This window comes from Candoia aspera, chromosome 2 (genome assembly GCF_035149785.1).
Source record: "Candoia aspera isolate rCanAsp1 chromosome 2, rCanAsp1.hap2, whole genome shotgun sequence".
NCBI lineage: Eukaryota > Metazoa > Chordata > Lepidosauria > Squamata > Boidae > Candoia > Candoia aspera.
Genome location: NC_086154.1, coordinates 132,543,082 through 132,562,822, shown reverse-complemented (window position 1 = coordinate 132,562,822; position 19,741 = coordinate 132,543,082). Strand labels below are relative to the sequence as shown.

Genomic DNA, 19,741 nt, shown 5'->3' with positions numbered 1-19,741 from the left:
TCATTTGCAAAATAACTTATCCATTTGAGCACTGTGGAACCAGGGTATAAAAGATGTTTCCATTTCTGAATGGTTTGAGCTCCAGGCAGTTGCTTTTGAGTTCAAAACAGTTGTATTTATTGACACCATTCTAGTATTCTTGCTATTCCAGAAGTATTCCAAGCTTGAAACAGCTCTACACGTGTAAGAGCAGCTTGAAACAGACTATTTTGAGCTTGAAATCTTCGAATTTGAAATATTTTGCATGACACAATGAGGAGCCTTTCTTCCTGATTTCTCAACCCTTCCTTTGCACTTAGGAGCAGATCTGGGGTATGCAGGGCCCTGGTGTGGGAGGGGAAATTCAGCCTATTTCTCCAATTATGGCATGTTCCACTAATGGATTATCAGGTTAGAATTTCTGAAGATTGCTTACTATAGCTAAGACAGGTTGACAACTTTTCAGAGATTGAGTATTTTCAGGGGTTGAGCAGCAGATTATGAACAAAAATCAACACCAGGCTATCCTCAAACTCTTACATGTTCATCTAATATCCAATTAGAGATTGGTGTTATTGCCTGACATTTTGTGCAATTCTTATTTTGCTGGCGTTTTATTAGATTTCTCCCCATTATAATTTTTAAAATTTTAATTCTGGTGGGTCTGTGGTTGTGGTCTATTGGGAATATGTAAAACTCATCAGTTCAGCAACATAATGGTCCAGAGAAATCTGGAACATTCCGTTCCCCCTCTGGACTGTGCTAAACCTCTTCTGACCCACCCAGGGGTTTCCAGAAGTACACCTGGGAACAGTCAGATCCCAGTTCTCTGGAGTGATCTACTTCCAAATAATGAGTTTTGCATACCCCAGCTATCTGCAAATGTCTTAGATACTTTGGCATCTGCAGGTGTGGTTTTCCCAACCTCAGAGAAGTCACTGCTGTATTTCTATCCACTTTTTTCTGTGTGTGAATGTAAAATATATTTGTGGATTATAGATATCGTCATCCCAGTCTTACAATACACAAACACACACACACACACATGTGCCTTTCAATGGTCCAGGTCTTACTTGGCTGTAAGGGTTCTGTCACACTATTGTGTTTCTTTGTCTTCCCTGAGAACAAAGAACTTCTGTGTGATGGGGCATGTGCCCTCAAGGAACTGAATGTCTGCGCTGTTGCACACTTCAAAGCACCTTCATGGTTATTTGCCCATTTAGGGAATAAACGGCTTGGTCTGCACAGAACTTATTTTAGACAAAAGTAGCTCTCACTAATGAAACCTACATGGCAACCGAGTCTGGTAGTCCTGTCCCAGTGCATAAAGCATTCAGGGGGCACTGTGTTAGGCTTGGGAGTACACATAGGATCCGAAGCCATATCCAGGTGATGATGCACAGGATTGACAGGGATTTTCTAGGTGAGTACAAAGGGGAAATAAGAGGGAACAGATTCAATAGCTAACTTTAATGGGGCAGGTAAGGAAATGGAAAAGTTGACAGAGGTTTATGAACTCAGGAATCGCTCAGAGTAAAATTGATTTGGCAGGAAGATAGGGGAATTAATTTTTTTTAATTTTGGAGATTAAGCTCACCTGTAACACTGGCAAGATTAAAAATTAAATGCAGTCTGACAACCTAAAATTAGAATGCATTGAAGGGGACCAAACTGAATCAAGCAACATTAACAGTACAATTATATTTTTAAATGCTTAAAAATAATTTTCTTATTTTTAAAACGTCTCTGCAAATTCAACCTTGGCTACAGAAATGCCAAGCCAAAAAATTCTAAAAGTTGGAACAAGGGAACAAAAGTAGGCAACAGAAAATGAGTTAAGGTTCCAAAATGCAGGACCAGGAGTATGGACTAATTAAGCTGTAGATCTGTTAATTCGATGTTTAAAGATAAGGTTGCTGAATAGGGACAGCAGCATTCATTAGATCCAGAATAGGAGTATCTGGGTCTGCCTGATCCAGAGCTCCAGAAATGACATTACTTAATCTGGATCACTGTACATAGCATAATCTGAATGGATACCTGAAATTTGTGATTTGGAAAAACAGATCTTGTACAATTTGGCAGGGAGGGACTTTAATATTTGATTTATAAGCGTGGAAAAGTTAGTAGAGAGCTAGTTTGGTGTAGTAGTTAAGGCATCAGGCTAGAAACCAGGAGACTGAGAGTTCTAGTCCTGCCTGAGGCACAAAGCCAGCTGGGTGACTTTGGGCCAGTCCCTCTCTTTCAGCCCTGGGAAGGAGGCAAGGGCAAACCACTTCTGAAAAACCTTGGCAAGAAAACTGCAGGGACTTGTCCAGGCAGTCACCAGGAGTCAACAGAAAGTGATAAAATATGCAATTATATTCCCAATGGTTGGAAGCACCTTTGCCAAATTTCAAAGGGATATGTTGATTTTTTGTCAAAAAGGAATGGGTGTTTTCAAGTAATTCCCTAGATGTGGTGGAGCTGATTTGTGGGATATGGTGCAAATATAAAGGATTAACCCAGTGGTCTTTTTCATAAAATAAATCAATTGCTTGATCAATTAGTTTATACAACTCAGAAAAGACCATCGTATTACTCACTACCCAAGATATAAGAGTGTCAATGAGATATCATGAAGCAATTGGTAAACCAAGGCTTGCTCTCAACATCCACAGATTCTCCAGCTCCAAGAGTGATTGGGATGATCCAGTTTGGACTAGTGGTTGAGGTACTGGGCTAGAAACCAGGAGTCTCTGAGTTCTAGTCCCGCCTTAGGCATGAAAGCCAGCTGGGTGACCTTGGGCCAGTCACTCTCTCTCAGCCCAACCCACCTCACAGGGTGGTGGTTGTGGGGAAAACAGGAGGAGGAAGGAGTATTAGGTATGTTCGCCACCTTGAATTATTTATGAAAAAAAAATAAAGGTGGGATAAAAATAAATAAATAAATGATTGATGTGATCTGATAGGAAGGATCAATACGACAGGAAGGCAGACCTCTCAGCTGCTGAATCCAAGACTTTTATTCTCCCTCTCTCTTCCCTCATAGCAATTTATGTAGATGCCACAAAAGCTTCACAGCACCCCAGAGGTGGATCAAGAATGGAGTGTCTTAGAGGCCCAGAATTATAATGGATTCCTGTTCTTGGGATCCAGACAAATCTGATCACATTTTATGCATGTAGTGATGTGGAGACTTTAAGCATATAGTTCAAGGACTTCTTTTCTAACTAGAAGAAAGGCAGGTTCAGATGCACATGATGTGGTTTCCAATGAGCTGTTGAAAACTAAGGAAAAAGAGCAGAGTGCCTCAGATTGTTCCATTGTTTTAGGGATGTTTAGCCCCAGCGTGGATCAGTGAATGAGCATTCTTGGTTGCTGTCTTACTCATCCTGCAGTGATAGTTTTTAGGTTGGCTTCTGAATTAAAATGTTGCCTTCAGACCTAGGACAGGAAGAAGAAGCCAAAACCCAGGAATGTCATGGTATCAGCCATTCTACACCACACCCTGACAGCGTCACCACAGAGGCATCTTGTGAGAACCTGTGATGTCATTGGCTGTTTCCTCTGCTGACCAGATTCCCTTCTCCTTCTCCAGAGCAATTGGAGGCTGTTGTGTGAGATTGTAGGTCATTGTCCGTCTGGTGTATGAGTCATCACCCAGTCATCTTGGGGAGTGATATAGCAAGGCAACTTTCCTCCTGGTGTGGGAGCTGTGATTCATGATGTTTTTTAAGTTGGCATAAACATAAGTAACGAAAAGTTTGAAAGATTAAAAAGAACCCGTGGGAATAATTGGCATGTGTGATTTAGAGAATACCTAGGACTGTTCAGTTATTCAGACTGTTCAGTTCACTGGTGACCCTGGACTAGTCTCACTTTCAGCCTGGCCCATCTGAATTCCTATAAAGGTAGGAGAGCATTACCTATACAGCTTGCATTCCTTGGGGAAGAATTATAATATTTCTTGTAAGCTATACTTTAGTCTTTAAGCTGTAGTTATGGAGGCCAGAAATGTGCTTCCCTGCCATCAGGCACACAGGGCTTTACAATTACACAGGAAGTGATTTTTAGCTGCTCATTATATGCAAATATGTATGTCTACATATTACTCACTTGTTAGAAAACCCAGAAGGAGATGCAGCAATGAACTTCCTTCAGTATGTGAACAGAGCTGAGCACTTGATTAAAATGTAACTTGTTCTGATGGATGCATGTCTACATTATAAAACAGATCCTGCTTGCAAATGGTTTAACATTCATTGTTTAAAGATCATCTTCCCTCCACTGAAAAATCCCAAAAACATTAGTGTTTTTGAGGGTGTGTGGAATTTATTAGCTTTTTATCCTATTCATAATACCAAAAAACTCCCAAACATAAATACTTTCATTTCAGTTGGATTATATGCCTTCCCATCTGATTATTGTACTTGCAGATCCACCTTGCTTACATTTTAATACTAGTAATACTTATAAAATCCAAATTAACAATGGCTTTTCTAATATCAGTTTGACTGGAGGAGATAACTAAGGGCCAAAACAGGTATCTTTTAAATTTGGGTCATATTGCATGGTTCAAATAAAGGGCTGAAGAGCAATTTAATTTGCAGTTATATATTTTTTCTTTCTATTGAGAATTTTAAGTGAACCACAAGAAATATGCAGTCATTTACACATAATATTACTACAGCTGTCTTCATGCTTGCCTTTGCCATAACAGATACATTCATTTCAGTGAAAACAAACTGAAAATACTTCCAGGTAACCCCATTTCTACTCCCTGGTCCCTTGTTTGAAATGGACCAGCAATTGCCCTCACTTTGCCAACTTCAAAATGCAGAAAACATGAAAAGATCACCATGAGCCAGTCAAGGTTCCCTCCAGCTGACCAGCCGAAGAGCATAAAAGCATTCAGTATCACACATCCCCTTGGCTACCACCCGTCCTGGATTTAAAAAGGAAACATTCACGTTGCCTTGTCCCCATTCCTTCTTAACTTTAAACCCTCTCTGTGAACCTTAATGGTGAAGTGAAGCAGATTTGCAATGGAAGAAAGTGAATAGAAGTCTCATGGCTGGAGAGGAGGACAGGCAAGACTTCTTGTGGGAAATTGGACCACTCTAAGTTTTGCAGAGCCTCCCCACTGCAAAGAAGATGCTACCTCTTGAGATAGAATTTTCAAACGAATCACAGCAGAGCCATAAAAAAAACCTAACCCTGCTGTCAGAAGCAGCTGACAATCGCCCAGATTTGGAATTGGCTCCAAAACGGCATAATTTTCTTGGATGAAGGTTCCTAAGACCCAGCGGCTGTCTCGCCAAAAGCTACATGATAAGTCTGTGGGAGAATTGGGGCTTATCCACAGATCTCTTACATAGGACTTAATTCCTACATTCGCTGGTTAGAGACACAGAGCTTGCTCAGAAATGCTCTCTGAATTATGTATTTCCTGTTGCTTTTGGAGCTGGCCTTTAAGAAAGTTTTATAAATGTCTTTGTTCCAAAGGGCCTTTTACAAGAAAGGCACCCCATTCTCAACACGCTCAGCTTTAATTTCCTCAGTGATCGTGCATTTTTATGTATGCATGTATCTATCCATCACTTTGGTGAAGCTGTAGCTCTGGAAAGCACAACATTAAGGTCCTGGTGAAATGAATAGTAAAGTCCTTGTGAATTTTGGCTTGTGGCTGCCACTCCCATAATACACTTTCTCTCATTTAAATATCACCCCTCCATGTTCTGCCCCTTCCTCAGCTGGAAGTGCCACTGGGGGCAATGCATTTTCTCCCATCTTAATACGGTAATACATAATACGCACACATTTCTTCATTACTTCTCCCTGGCAGCCCTGGAAAGTCCTTAATGGATGGGTTTCTAGCTAAATTATCAACTGGCATGAAAGAAAACCAAGCACTCTTCTGCCTTGTTATTTCGTATTTATTTTGTTTAAAGACTGGGCATATATATCCTAAATTTAAGAAAGGAGATTATTGCTGCTGCTGTCGCTCCCTTTTTTTGGTTTGTTTTCCCTTCAAGTGCTTTGTAAATCAGGGCTATTGCAGTTGTCCCCTTTGCTAAGGGGACAAAAGCATGTTTCTCTGTTAGGGTATCTGTTAATAGGAGCCAGAAAGAGAGGGAATTTTTTTTCTTAAAGCCCTTCCAGAATGTGCACAGTTCTGTGGAAAAACTAGTTACTCCCATCTAGAAATACTGTTTCTGTTGTCAGAAAAATTGCAGCAAGGTTCATACCTACCTTTCTGCGTGCCCGTTTGTTAATTAAGGATCCTGGTGAAAGATCACTTAAGGCTGCATCACCTGGGAATCAGTCCTGTTCAGCTAAGCGGGACTTCTTTCTGCAGAGTGCACATGGGACTGCACAGTAAAATTATACTTCCGCATCTCATCTCTGCTTGGAGAATCACCTGCTACCTATGAAATTGGCTGCTAAAAATGAAGGTCCTAGTAGGAATTAGCTCAGCCAGGTTTTTGGAGGTGACACAATTGTCATGCTCAGGCAGGCTGTCCCTAACCTGAGAGGTCAGCTGAGGCAATGATAAGTTATTCTCAGACGGCCCTGAGATTTCTTCAAAAGTGCTGTAACTGGGGGGAAACTCCAGTTTGGCTTTCTGTTCTTACATGGAAGTCAACGTAGCCTTAATAGGTTGGAAAGGAGCACCTGGAGTTATGGGGAGATGCTGCCAGGTGGAAAAGGCAAAGCCAGCTAGGAGAAGTGATCCAAAGAAGCAGCAGCTTCTTTCCAGGTTCCTTTCGCTGATCCAGAGTGACTGCTCTGTAAGCTATTCTTGCATGGGTTGTTTTTTGACTCAGCAGTGATTAAACCTCTGAAGAGCGAATCACCAGCTCAACCAAAGGAGCCTTCTCACAGCCACAGGTTAGAGAGGAGGAGATCTAAGTGAAATTTCCAAGCATACATATTAGGGGTGAGGGGCAGGGAGATCCTCTTGCTAACAGCCTACTTCCAATATTAGTAGAATACTCATGCTGTCCAATTAAGAACAACAGTCTTTCAAAAATGGTCCATTACAGAACTCACCTAGATAGTCTCAACTTGGTGCTCTCTGGAAGAGTTGAATGGCAACCCCCAGAATAGCTTTCTAACACTTCTGGAGACCATGACTGGTTGGAAGAAGTTGGCTCTGCTCCGCAACAGAGCTGTAAACTAGGCAGTCGTACATGAGATGAGGTATAGTTTGGGAATTAATGAATGATGCTGGGCTGGAGTTGCATTGCGCCATATTTCTTGTTTTAGAGATCGTTGCCATATTTGATCATTGTAGTGAAAACTAGTCAGCTGCTTGCAAGATGTTATTTTCCATTCATTTCAAATTGGGAAAATACCTTTGAATGAAATCTTGGACATTTTTTTTTAGCTTTGCTGACAGCGTGGACTGAATGGAGTGTCGATCTGAGTCCACCTAAGGTAGCTCCTTGTATCTCTGCCTTCGATTTCATTAAACGCTTTTCTGGGCTAAATCCATGCTTCCAAAGGGGCTTGCTCCAAACAGTTCTTTCTCAGCATTTTGCAGATTTTTATAATCATAGAAATCGTTATGGGATTTGGCAGCTTTGCATATTCTTGCCATGTTGGCAAAAAAAAGGCTTTGTGGCTGTTGAGCGTGAAGTACATCAGAAGCCAACAGCTGCTCCCAGCTGCTGTAAGAGGAAGAACATCAAACAGAATGGGCATTAGGACCCAAGGGCTGCCTTGCACTCGAGCCTTGGAGGTTCTGGCAGTCTTTGTGGCTAAGGCTGAACTGAAAGCCAGCAGCAGCAGGTTATGAATCACTTCCTCCTGTTGCCAACACCCCCTGCCGCAGGGGCTGCCCTCTTTTTACCTTCAGCATGTTTCCTGAAGGAGCACATCCTCTTTTCTTCCCCGCAGCCCTATCAGCAACCCCTCCAGGTAATTCTCAATGAAGAGGTCTTTACAAGCAGTAATAGGTGAGTTGAACAAACATCTGTAGAGTTTTCAGGACTTTCCCAGGATACTTCTACGTGAATGTCTGGTGCTTCAGATAACCTTTGCATCTTCTGTTGGTGAACTGCTTCCACTGGAAATGTACTGCTGTCATTACGCTGTGGGTCAGGATTTGGTTGCCGGCACAATCTCACAGTCCCCTTCCCCTGCCATTTGTACTAACCCACATACTTCATTGGTTCAGCTCTTCAGTGTAATAACTTAAAGCAAATGCTCACTGAAGTATTAACAGCAGAAGAATAGGGTAGCCAATTAAAGCATGCTGCTGACTGTCCATGGCCTTAACTTTCTGGGAAGGGCTTATTATTCTTTGCTGCTGCTACAGCTGCAGAAATGACCCTCTTTCTTGCAGCAGACTTGTCCTCAAGTGAAAAACAGATGCTCACCCTTGCCCAGAACTGACTTCTAGGCCTTTTCCTTTAACTGCAGGAGGACTGTGTGGAATATGACACTTATGGGCACCCTGTATGATTGTTCCCATGACTTCATTGGTGATGAAAAACAAAACTCCCTCCCATCTCTGTTTCCATTCACACACCTGTGATGTTTTGTAGGTTTTTATAGCAACTCTAAAGCGCAGGAGGATTCATGTAGCCATTAGTAGAGTTGAAATGCTCTGCCTTGTCTACCATTTCCTCACTCTGCCCAGCAACACTGGGACTCCTTGTGTTTCTGTCTCTCTCGCTAACCTTTGAATTTTGTACATCTGCTTTCCTGCAACAAAGCTTGGATTTTGCAGGATATTAGTTTCTGCACAATGGAACTTGTTGTTTTCCACATACAGTATGTCAAATCAAAAATGCTTTCACAAATGATGATGGGATAAATTCACATACAAAGCACTAGTCACTGTATGATATGAAACATCCTTGTTGAGAGCTCATGGCATCCTGTGGTCAAGACAACAGTGAGTCCTGAAGTCTGTGCAGTAAAAGCACCCCTGCCCACAGCTGCTTGATGCTACCCAGCTGACCTCTAATGCAGCTCTTAGTCCATCTTCAAACCATGTTTTTTAAACCCAACACATCATGTGCTATATATACATGACAGGTAGAGATCTAGATACGCTTTTAGTATTCTGTATGGTAAAGTAGTTAGTAATTCAGTTCAGCTGCCGGTGTATCTGAACATTCACATACAGTATACCGTTTGTTGTGTTTTGATGTTATCTTTGTTGCTTTCACATTGTAGCCTTGCTCTGCTGGTTCAGTTTATTCCCTTAGTTTAGAATACTCATCACCTCACTGGAAAGCATATTGATTGCAATCCTGTAGATTTCTGGACATCTGCATCAGGACTAGGATCAGTTAGGCAGTTAGAACTGGAAGAGGAAATTCACCAAGAGAGAAGGGCCATCTTCTAAACTGGCCATCACAGCAGTGTTCACCCTCAGGCCTCTTGGCTGCCAGAAGCAGGATTTCTGCATGGCACACTAGGCAGGTAACAAGATGGAGGAGGGATAAGTGGGTGAAGCTGGGGCTAGCTATCTTTTTGTATGTTGCATTGTGAGTTTTCAGTAGTGGCTTTGCTCATACAACATGCAACCCAGGAATAATTTGCCTGTGGTTTACTCAACTTGGCTTTCTAGATTTGACTGAGACATAGCACTGTGTACTAATCACATGGGCTGGGTTTGCCCATGCTAGGCTAAATTGTTGCTGGCTAGCTGTAGGTCAGTGTTTCTACAACACAGGCCCTTCACCCAATTTCTGGGTTGGAGGATGACGATCCCTCAGCCATCTAGAGCACTTATTTGTAAGCTGTCAGGATGGTAATTTCTGACAGAAGAACCTTTGCCTCTTTTACAGCTACCTGCAATTGTTCTTAAAAGAAATCCATAACACTGGAACTGGAAGGACTAATTAATTCACTATTCATATTCTTACGTATCACACCGCTTCATCAAATGGACTGGCCTTTGAAAGTTTGTTCTATAATAATTGTGTTACTCCTAATGTGCCTTGGCTAACTCCTATGGAAAATTGTGGAGCTGTGTCAGGAGTTGAATGCATGGGAGTGAAATTGGATCAGGCATGTGACCATCAACAAGTTATGGGCACTTCCACATACAGCCCAGCCCAACCCTTTATTCCCTTTGCAGCTATTTTGCCACACTAGTGTTTTTGCTGTTTATTATGCTCTATCCCCTCATGGGGCTTATCAGTGTTCCTTCCAGCAGGCCACTACAAAATGTGAAAAACTCAGTTAAAAAAGAAAAAAAGAAAAATCCAACTGGCCAGTAAGTGGGGTGATAGCAAAGCCACCCCACGGAAGGACAGGGTGGCGATACCAAGGCATCACATTGCCCTGACTCTTGATTCTGGTAGAAGGAAGGAACTCGCAGAGGCAGGAGTTCCCACCAGTGAGGAAGCCACCTACTCTGCAGCTCCAGAAGCAGCACTGCAAAACTGCCTGTTTGCCGGGTTTCTTTTGAAGCAGCAGCTGAGCTGAAAGTTAATCAGCTCAGCTGGCAATGACCTGCACAAGCTCCACAGCATTGTGGAGGCATAAAAGCATGGTGCCAGAGCCAGTCTCAAGTTGATGCAACTCTTGCACAGGGAAGGCACCGATGACAGTCTATCAGTGGTTTGCAAAAAGAGTGGATTAATCTAGTATCTGCCAGGGTATAATTTCCTGGCAACTGGGCAGCACCTGGATTTAAAGAATCTCAACCTGGAACACTTCTAGAGAAGGATCAAACATGTGGAGGAGAGGAAAACCTGCCATAATAATGAAAAACTCCATATTGTTTGTGGAAAGCTTAGGAAGATAGTCTGTACGTATTGCTGAGTTACAGGACTATCCAGCCATTCTTGAATTGGCAGAAGTCTATACAAGCATAAGGTTTGCTGTCCCCATTCTCTGCCCTGCATCAATTGCCTTTGTTTGTTTGTTTGTTTGTTTGTTGCTGAATGGTGCTGTCTTGATAATGCATGTGCACAGCATGTTAAGTGATTGGTTAAACCTTCTGGATTAACTGTTGTTCCCTTTCCAAATGTCACCGATCAGTGGGAAACTTCTTCCAATCATGACAGAAATGCAGAGATGGGGAAGGGGTGGGTTTTAGCAGGTGGCTTGGCTTGGCTTTCTTGTGCACAGCAAAAGGGGAAAAAAAACCCAGAGCTTTTCTCACCCACTCTGCAAGTCCATTGGACAGGCGTTTGGGTGGCAAGCTCTGCAGGTGGCTCAACCTGTGCTCTCCTACTTTCTCTCAGGAGAGAGCAGGTGAGCACTCTTTCCATGCTTCTGCAAGCCTGCTGAACGGTTGAAGAAACTTGAGGAGGCATGGAATTTTGAAAGGATGCTAAACTCACAAGGGAGTTAGTTTACTGTAGGCAAGGGAGGCTCTTTCAAAACCTGGCATCTTTGCAAGCCCACTAAATTTGAAAGGGCTGCAGCCTTCAACTTTACCCCACACTCAGCAGAGAGTGACTCTTTCAAGAGCCTCTTCCTCTGCAAACGCACTGAACTCAGTGGCAGTCTTCTATGTTTTGAAGAAAAGTGCCCAGAGACCAGAGGGGAGGAATGTGTGCCTGCACCAGCTGAAGTGTCCAACAGGCGCTGGGTTGATTTGTTATTTATTTATTAAACAGATTTATAAGGCTGCCCAACTCACACATGGTGACTCCGGACAGCTTACAGAATTAAAAACCATAAAAACACAATAGACACCCCCCAGCAGCAGCAAACGCATTCACATCAGCCACTTGATTGGCTCCGAAGCAGCCTGAGGCCCCCAGGCCCATTGACAGAACCACTTCAGGCCTTCCGGAACAGGAGCAAGGCGGGGGCCAATCTTATATCTGGGGGAATGATGTTCCAAAGGGAGGGAGCCACCACGGAGAAGGCTCTTTTCCTCGGCCCCACTAGATGTACTTCCCTAACTGAAGGGACCGGCAACATGCCCTGCCTCCCCGCTCTGGTGGGCCAAGTGGATGTAACTGGGGAAGGTGGTCCTGTAAATAACCTGGCCCCGAGCCATGTAGGGCTTTAAAGGAGATAACCAGCACCTTGAATTGGAGCCAGAAGCAAATTGGCAACCAATGCAGCTCCCATACTTCACAGGACATCTGACTGCACTGCCAACTGCATGGATGGTGATGGAGGTCAGGCTTGGCAAACCTTGAAAAAGCCACTGCTTGCTGTTGGTTGAAAGGGAAAGCCCTATCTTTAACACAGGGATGACTTGTGGCTCTCGTGCATGGGCTTAGTACAAGATGTAGGTAACATCATGAGGACATAGTAGAGTAAAATGTTGCTGGGGGGGTGTTCAGACCATGGTAAGGTGCAAGTGGGGCAAGGCTCTTTTTCTGATGCCTACTCTTTAGAAACCTGCACTTCCTGCTATATGGTAATGCTAGCACCAAGGTTCACAGAAACCTAGAATGAAAGGGCAGGAAGAGGTATTGGAGGGAGATCATGTAATTCAACCCTCCATCTCTCCAAGTGCAGGAATCTCCTACAACAGCATCCCTGACAGATGGCCACTCAATCAATTTATGTATACATACATTTTGTGTGTGTGTGTGTGTGTATGCATGTATACACACACATGATCTATATACTGTATGACGCAAAGGAGAGGCTGCCACCTCCTAGGGCAGTTGAACAGCTTTTACCATTACGGTGCCTTTCCTGATATCCAACCAATGTCTACTTCCTTGTAACTGAAACCCATCGTTTCTTGCCCTCTCTTCTGGAGCAACTTGTTTGCAGTAGCCTTGAACCCAAATGTATGTATGTATGTATGTTTGTTTGTTTGTTTATAATACTTCTACCCTGCTGCAACCAAATGACTCTAGGTGGCTTAAAGGCTACATAAACAAGTATCAAAATATCCACGATGAGATTAAAACCATAACAATAATGATGCTATCAGCCCCCATGTAGAAACAATGACACAAAGACAGTAAAATTAAGTGAGAAACAAACAAAAAAAAAAGATGGCATCAGATATGGACTCAAGGAAAGGCCAGCCAAAACAATTCAATTTTTTTAGGTTTCTGCAAAACGGACAAGGCAGGGACCAGTCTGATTTCCATTGGGAGGCTGTTCCAAAGTACTAGCCTGGCCACAGAAAAGCTGCCTAGCCCCTGCCCTGCAAACCTTTTAGAAATGAAGTACAGAAGTTTCCTCCCCGCCCCCCCCCCCCGCTGCCTTCTAACTGGTTAAGCCAATACTGGTTGGAGCAGATGCTCCTGGAGGTCATATTTAGTGGTCAATACAAAAAGATTTCAGATAGGAAGAAGAGGAAAACAACGGTGCTTTGGTCTCTCTCTCCCTCTCCGCTCCCTGGCCGGGCAAAACTTTGAACAGTGTTGCAAGACAACTACAACGTGCTGCCCGAGTCTTCAACAGAAGCATTTCGTAAGGCCAGTGCGGGTCCTCACTTGTACAGGCAAATAGCACCAATTCCTTGGCTCATTTACCTTGTTCCCTTTGCCAGCTACTCAGGCAGCAGAATTCGGTTCAGCAATGCATTTGAACAATATTGGACCTACAGAAGGGCTGAATTTGGCAAAGGCTGTTTTCAGGAGACACTGGGGAGTGGTTTGACCTGAACAGGAAGCAGTATTATGGCATCTCCAAGTCACCTGCCCTCCTGAGCTTTGATGTGTGAATTAACAAAAATCCCTCTGCTGGTCTGTCTGCTATAAAAAAGGGAATTGTCAGCACCCCTCACACAAACATACAATCCATGTATTTGTCTGCATGTGTTTGAGTATCTAGTAGTTTGGGGAAAAAATCTTGAAAGGCTGGTATAGGGATGGGAGTGGTGAAGGAGGATGGGTTGTAAAAATGTAAACAGAGTCTCAGGATTCTATGGGGTCACCATGATTCCAGCACTTCAGCCACCTGAGTTGTGCAGTTGACCTTGCTTTCAAAGGCCTTGCCTTCCTTAATCACTGTGTTTGTGATAGCTTGTTAGTAAACTAGGAGAGTGAAAGATCTGCTCTAAACAGTACACACACAGCCAGGCCATTGGAAGTTGATCTTCCAATGTGCTACGGCACCAGTTTCACACAGTGATTACAGTAAATAACTGAACAGCAGAGGAGGTGGGTGGTGTGCAAGAATGTCCTTCAGGATGAAATAGATCATCCACGTTGGCCCAAGTAGCCTGGCTGGGCTTCCTTGCCTACTAGTAATGGTGGCATGTTATGGATTTTAAAGTAACAGTGATGTTTCCTTGTTAGAGAAATTGACAGAGAAGGGAGCCACATACATCACATTAGCAGTGAGATAATGGCTGCATTGCTAAAACTGCCAGCAGGTATGTATTCTGCCAGCTGGTTAAAAAGGAAATCTGAAAGGGTCCTACCTTGTACATTTTATTCATATTTTCAAAACTTGAGAAAGGGAGGTGCATGACTTCTCTGTCATGCACATCATGCTTTGTCCTCAGAATGCAGTCTGTAAAGTTGGTTCCCAAACGTTGTGCCTTTTGGCTCCTTGCCTTGTGCAGAAAGCATACTGCCAGCCCTTGCCATCATTTTGATTTCCAAGAATACCTATGGGCCCTGTAAGCTTTCTTAGAAAGTAAAAACAATGGAGAGCTACAACCCAGTGCTTTGAAAAATGCATTGAAATCCCACCTACCCCTCCAAGGATAAAAGTAATCAGGAGTAGTAGAGAGAATTCTGCAGGAATAGATGCAGGTCGCATTTTGACAAATCAGTGGTTTGCAATTGATTATAACTGCCCTAGCAGTGGTTTTATGGAAAGGTAGAATAGTCCCACAGGGTTTCAAAATTCCAGATGTGCTCAGTGGCCCCAAAGCTTGTGGACTTCTGGCATAAATGTAAGGCATTTATATAAATTTGAGTCACATTCCTAATATAACTTCCCATGTTTTAATTCTAAATAATACCAGCTGACCTACTGCAAAATTTAGCTTAACCTTGCAAAGGACAAGCCCATGCTAAGAACATTGACTTAAGCTTGCAGGGATGCTTTTGTGCTTGTCATGTGTTTTGTTGCTGTCAGCAAAGTTGTTTAGAGAGGAAGACTCCTAGGACTAAATTCATCAGAAGACCAGGAGATACACTTGAAAATGACACTAACAAAATTCAAAAGAGAAAGTGGACTCATTTTAATGTTTATCTTCCATGATTTCTATAGATCAAGAGAAGGCAACCTGGTGCTCTCTAGATGTTTTTGGAATACTAGTCTCATTAGCAGCAGCTACTATCGCTGCTGTCAAGGGATTTGAAGAACTACAAACTGAAGTGCTGTATAGATCATGTTTGCAGGTCTGTGGAATAGCAGTCCTTTCTGGTTCAAGTAAATGCATTAGAAGAGCCATCCATTCTGTAACTCTTAAATTTCTTCAAGTGAGAATAAGATTCTGTTATTCTAGCCCAGTGTTTCTCAACCTTAGCAGCTCTAAGATGTGTGGACTTCAACTCCCAGAATTCTCCAGCCAGTTCTAGCAGAACAAGGAGAGTCCCCCTTGAGACTCTAAAGCTCAGAGGGTCCAGCAGGCAAAAGCTGGAGCTAGACCGATCCCAGTGGCCCAGATCAGGGTCACATCGACCATTTTTAAAATTGTACATGTATTCTTTTTTATGACATTGCTTAAACATTCTGGAAGGATATACCTTATGAAAATAGGAAAGATGTCCACACCTATTTTTTCAGACAGTTTGGATTCTTGATATTGGTCTTAACTTTAGAGAGAGCAGGAAATAGTGATAGAATCCATCTTCCTTCTGGAAAATGAGGTGTTTTGAGTCCTGAAAGACCTGGAACCAGTCCGCAGGAAACAAAAACCCGTGCAAGTTTTTACAGGCCAGGGTTATGGTGCTTTGCTAATAAGCTGTGTGAATCTGTGTCCTTTTAACACTTCTGTAGACAGAAGTTGGAGTGGTGGGTGAGTTTGATCTGTTTGGGAGTAGGGTTGCTTTTTCTTTTAAACACTTATTGGTTCCATTTCTCTAAGGCAAATAGTCCCTTTTCTCAAAGCCACTGTTAGGAAAATAAATACACGGCGTATTTTCATTTCATACATCCATACGAAGCTAGAAGAGGAATCCCACAATGGCTCTTTCTTATAGGGGGAGACAATAGGGAAGCCGCAAAGCAAGCTGGGATAGGCACCCTGCCAGCATGTGGAGGGAGTGGGCCAAGACAGCTGAGCTAGCATTTCATTTGTCTATGCCAGTGTTTCTCAGCCTTGGCAGCATTAAGATGTGTGGACTTCAACTCCCAGAATTCCCCAGCCAGCCAGCCAGCCAGCCAGCCATCCTAGCTGGGGAATTCTGAATGTTGGAATTCCACAGGTCTTAAAGTTGCCAAGTTGAGAAACACTGGTCTATGCATCTGTCAGTTCTGTTGGGAAGAAGATGTGTGCGCAGTGTGGCTAAGGCACCTGTTAAGAGTTCTCCTGTTAGATGATCTTTTATCTTCCCCCTGAACGAGAACCAGCCTTGTAGGCCTCCATCAGGTGGAAAATTCCACTATGAGTGGGGCCATCACTAAGAGAGCCCTGTAATTTTTCTTTCATTCTTCATGGCATTAGAATTCATCTTTCTTTATATACTGTGCAAATAGATTGATGTTAGAGCCGCCACTCCTCAAAGTACTCATGTTAATGCAGGCCTTCACTTGTTCATTTGGAACAATGCTTCAGTTTCATCCCACCAGGTTTATTCATGCATGCATCCATGCATCCATGGAAAATGCAGTAAACGTTACATGAAAAGAATGCCTGTAATGCCCAACAGCAAACGTTGCCAAAGGAGAATATTCCATTAGGTGTGTTTACAGCTTTTTGAGAAATTCTTTCCTTTGCCATAAAAAAACGTGTATCTCATATTCTTTGCTTGCAAGTCCTTAGGGTACAGATCTTGAATATAAAGTGTTCTTAACAATCTTGAGGGCTAGGTAGAGAGTAGGCCAAGAATTTGAACAACAGATGACTGCCCTAGGAATGTGTCCAGCTAGTTAGTGACCCTGTCAAGTTGGCCCTCCCAGATCTCTCTAGCTAAAGCTGTGTAGAGCACTCCCTCTTAGCAGCTACTGTCGGTCTGTCCGTCCTTCCTGAAAAGGGGGTGCTTGTATTAGCTTAGGACACTAAGGCTATGATATAATGGTGGGCTTCTCCAGGCTTTGCAAGGTTATTGCCCTAATAAATGCCCTAATTTACCCAGGGCGAAGATAATAATGAACCCATTATAAATGCCTTAGTTTGGAGATCAAGAACTGGCAGCTGCTTCATCAAGGCTGGCCATTTAAGGACTGTTCAGGTGAGATGGACCTACGTGGCTGAGAAGGGGAATTTACCCTCCTTTGAGGAATGGTAGGGTGTCATGCTAGGGGCTGATCAAAATGCTAACCATAGACCTGACCAAGCCTGGTGCACGTGTGGTATAGTTGTGGCGTTTGGTAAAATGGGCGACCTTGCGGATTTTCATTTATACTGATGCAGCTTCCCATTCTGTCCTTTGAAAATATGGATTGGCACAAGGGAGACCCTGTCAAAACTACGAGCCTGAAAGACAGAAAGAGGAAGTATTGGCTGTACCTTTCATTCGACGGGGCTTCATCTGGAGAGTTCATAAAGCTCCCGTTGGCCTCCTATCAGCAAGTGGCAGGGTTTCCCATAGAAAAGCATTGGTTCCATTTTAATCCAGTCACTGGGCTTTTCCCACACTGAAGCCTTCAAGATGAGTGGTGGAGGGGGCACCTTTCAGAATTACCAGCCAGCTGTTACAGCACATCTGAAAGTAAGGTGGTTTTTTTAATGGCAGCGTATGGTGCAGGCGAACGTTTCCTAACAGAGTTGAAGGTTTTCTCTCTAGTGGGAAAAGGCATGAATTGCCTCCTCCTTCCCTCAGAGGAACCTGGATTTATGTGAGACTCTTCTGAAGGTATTTTGCTTTTGGAATAAAGCAAGCTTTTCTGTGGCTGCAGGCCGGATCTTCTGGGTTAGGTCCCTAAATCTTACACACACACACATGCGCGTGGGCGCTCTATCTATCTATCTATCTATCTATCTATCTATCTATCTATCATCTATCTATCATCTATCATCTATCATCTATCTATCTATCTAAAAATATAAAATATGTATAATTTTGTACCCAGTCTGAGTTTAATGCCTATTCTGCACTGGAATAGGAAGTTTTGCACATTGTTTATGCTTCTGTCTATTTACTAATAACATTTTATTGCTTTTATTGCTTTACTGATTTTCTCCTTCTCTTTTTAAATATTGTAAGAACTGTTAATATTTACTTTACTGAAAGAACTTCAACTGGGTTTGAATAATAATACATTCATACACTGCACTATCAGCCTTCAGTCTAGGAATCAATATAATAGACACCAAGGTAACCATCTTTCAGGGGCTTTCCTTGGGGTTGAATGGAAATGTTCTCTGCCCGTTCTTGAGTCAGCAAAAAACTAAACCAGCATGAAATGAGTATCCCATTGGCAATCCCTGTCCTGTTTCTATTGTCTCTGTTTCAGGTCTCTGCAGTCCCCTGCCTTCCCTCAGCCTAACAGGTTTTGTACACCTTGAGGCAGCCCTTGGACAGTGCCAGAACAAGGGGAAAAATATTTCAAAACCTGTTCAGCTGAAGATATTTAAGGCTGTCTCCCTTGTGGGGTGGGGATGAGAGGAATGTGACATCATGCAGACCTAGCAGGAAAGAGATGCCTGCAGTCTCCCAAATGTATTGGGAACTTGCAGAAATTTGCTGAATTGCAACTCTCCTCATCACTAGCTGGGTTGGACTGCTGGGAGGTTTAGTTCATGTTGACTGGGATTCCTGGGTCGATCACAGATTGTCTACTCCTCTGGGTATGTAACCTGGCTGCAGTTGTCCAGACGATAGCAGTGAAAGCTGGTTAAAGAACTGGAAATGGTGGCATGCTGGACAAGGAAAGGGTATTGCCTAAAAGACGATTAAAAGCATAGAGAAATTGGCTAGTTTTTCAAATAAAAAATGTTGCTGGCTAGACCTTCTCTGACTGACTGGATAAGCCTCTTCTTCATCAGCACTGAGAGGATATTTTACATGTTCCTTCCCCTGGAAGTGCTTTTAAAAATCAGTAGAACTCCTCCAAGGCTTCAACAGAAGTGAGATGAGACAGCAATGTGCCCAGCCAAAATTAACAGTAGCAACAAAGAAAGGCTGCACTCTTTCTGATCCAGGTCTTCTTTTGTTGGGAGTAGAAGGGTAAGATTGTTTAGAAACATCTTAAAAAACAGTCTCATAGCAGGTTGGAGGGGGCTGTAAGAAATTATTTATGACAACTCTGCAATTGTAGTTTACTCTGAATATTACCGATGGAGAGAGTGGTTTATGGTAATTTTGCCATGTGATCAATAATTAGGATTATTCCTCCATTGTTAGTGGAAATGGGCCTGATGCTACGATTACATCTTACAACAACCCTGAAATATGGGGGCTATGTTTGGAAAGAGCAAACTTATAGCAGGTCTTCAATACACTTGACTCTTAATATCTCAGTCAAGTTGAGGGATGGTTGATACACTCTTACATCCCCTACCCCATCATGATTTCAACTATCTTATTCAGTTGCCGCTTAAATTTCCTAATTGCAGGCCAGCTAGCAGTATCAGGAAGAAGCCTCTTGTTCTACTGATCTGGGGCTAGGATTTTTAATTTTCAGAAACAAAAGAACAATATACTCTGCATATTATATGAATGGAATAAAGATGATCAACTCTGGCAAAAAAACTGGAGTTTTCTAGCTGTGATACAAGTACTAGTGTGAACCTTTCAAGTTGTTGGATTGCACTCCATATTGG

At 42.9% G+C, this 19,741-nt stretch overlaps 1 protein-coding gene across 4 annotated transcripts in view; it reads left to right on the top strand.

Annotated features, from left to right (window-relative positions):
• RBMS2 (RNA binding motif single stranded interacting protein 2) overlaps positions 1 to 19,741 on the top strand; it is a 72,155-nt gene that overhangs the window by 11,431 nt on the left and 40,983 nt on the right. The window contains exon 1 of one of the 4 annotated variants that reach the window (XM_063293652.1): positions 7,845 to 7,922. The exons of the other annotated variants lie outside the window; for them this stretch is intronic. The gene's annotated coding sequence lies outside the window, so the exon portion shown is untranslated. Of the gene's footprint in view, positions 1 to 7,844; positions 7,923 to 19,741 lie in introns of those variants that run through there. 4 annotated transcript variants of the gene reach the window in all.